This window comes from Berghia stephanieae, chromosome 1 (assembly GCF_034508935.2).
Source record: "Berghia stephanieae isolate SIO BIC M18660-M18661 chromosome 1, UCSD_Bste_1.3, whole genome shotgun sequence".
Taxonomy (NCBI): Eukaryota; Metazoa; Mollusca; class Gastropoda; order Nudibranchia; family Aeolidiidae; genus Berghia; species Berghia stephanieae.
In genome coordinates this window covers 17344120-17344364 of record NC_088360.1, presented here as the reverse complement: position 1 = coordinate 17344364, position 245 = coordinate 17344120, and positions in this window count along the sequence as shown.

Below are 245 nucleotides of genomic sequence, written 5' to 3'. Positions count from 1 at the left end.
ATATACACACGTGTCAAGCTGAATAAAATGACCAATCGTGATGTTAGATATTTAAAAGCTCTGTGAACATTTTTCACTAAGTGGGTCGCTTTGAGCACATTTTGCAATGTGACCAATGACCTCGAGCAGATGGAAAGTTAATATAGATCATGCGCATTGCGACACACCTTCACACATGCTCGGGCAAACATATCTAGTTGGTTGTTTATAAAAAATAACGTGAATGAAATCGACCTCTCTCTGAT